Here is a 1,606-nt window from a genome sequence, read left to right as displayed (position 1 = left end):
TATAACACCCAGTGCTCATCACCACAAGTGCCCTCCCCCATGCCCATCACCCCCCTTCCCCCCCACACCCATCAGTCCTCAGTTTGTTCTCAACATTCAAGAGTCTCTCATGGTTTGCCTCCCTCCCTCTCCCCAACTATTTTTCCCCTTCTTCTCCCTCATCGTCCTCTGTTTAGTTCCTCTTTATCCACCTATATGTGCAAACATGGTATCTGTCCTTCTCTGCCTGACTTATTTCACTCAGCATAACACCCTCAAGTTCCATCCACGTTGCTACAAATGGCCAGATTTCATTCTTTCTCATTGCCATGTAGTAGTCCATTGTATAAATATACCACATCTTCTTGATCCATTCATCAGTTAATGTTTATTTTTGAGAGACAGAGTGTGAGTGGGGGAAGGGCAGAGAGAGAGGGGGACACAGAATCTGAAGCAGGCTCCAGGCCCCGAGCTGTCAGTACAGACCCCGATGTGGAGCTTGGGCTCACGAACCACAAGGTCATGACCTGAGCTGAAGTGGGACTCTCAACCGACTCAGCCACCCAGGCACCCCAAGAATTTGTTTTTGTTTTTTTATTTTGATGAACCTAGATCTGTGTAGCTAGTTTTCTTTGTAACCTTATGTATTTGTAAAACTTTTATTGAGATACAATTCACATGCCACACAATTCACCCATTTAAAGTATGCAATTCAATAGTTTTCAGCATATTCACAGAGTTGTACGTCTATAGCCATAATCTAATTTTGGAACCATTTCAACATCTCAAAAAGCAACCCTATACCCATTAGGAGTTAATCCCAGTCACCCCCACTCCCCCATCCCCAGCACCAAACAACCACTTATTTTTCTGTCTCTATTGATTTGCCTATTCTGGACGTTTCATATAAACTAAATCATACAATGTGTAGCCTTTTGTTTCTGGTTTCTTTCTCTTAGCATAATGTTTTCAAGGTTCATCTGTGTTGCAGCGGGTGTCAGTACTTCATTTCTTTGTATTGCTGAGTGATATTCCATTGTATGAATATACCCATTTTGTTTTATCTCATCATCAGTTGATGGGTATCTGTTTTTCTCCACACTTTTGGCTATTATGAGTAATTCTATGAGCATTCAGGAACAAGTTTTTTGTGTGGTCATATGTTTTCATCTTTCTTGTGAATATACTTAGGAGTGGAATTGAGGATTATGCGCTATTTTACATCCCCATGAGCAATATATGAGGGTTTCAATTTCTTTACATTCTTTTGAACACTTGTTGATTGTCTTTTTAATTATAACCATCTTACTGGGTGTAAAGTGGTATGTGATTATGGTTTTGATTTGCATTTCCCTGATGGCTAATGATGTCGAACATTTTTTTCATGTGCTTATTCGCCATTTGTTTATCTTCTTTGGAGAGATGTCTATTCAAATTCTTCACCCATTTTTACTTGGGTTATTTGTCTATTACTGAGTGGTAAGAATTCTTTATATATTCTGGATCATATAGATGACTTACAAATATTTTCTCTGATTCTCTGGATTGTTTTTTCACAATTTATATTGTCTTGATATTGTCATTATCAGGGCAGTCTTGAGAGTGCTATTTGAAACATAGGACTTCC

The sequence above is a fragment of the Crocuta crocuta genome, unplaced genomic scaffold (genome assembly GCF_008692635.1).
Source record: "Crocuta crocuta isolate KB4526 unplaced genomic scaffold, BGI_CrCroc_1.0 scaffold601, whole genome shotgun sequence".
NCBI lineage: Eukaryota > Metazoa > Chordata > Mammalia > Carnivora > Hyaenidae > Crocuta > Crocuta crocuta.
Note: the sequence above shows the minus strand (reverse complement) of the source record.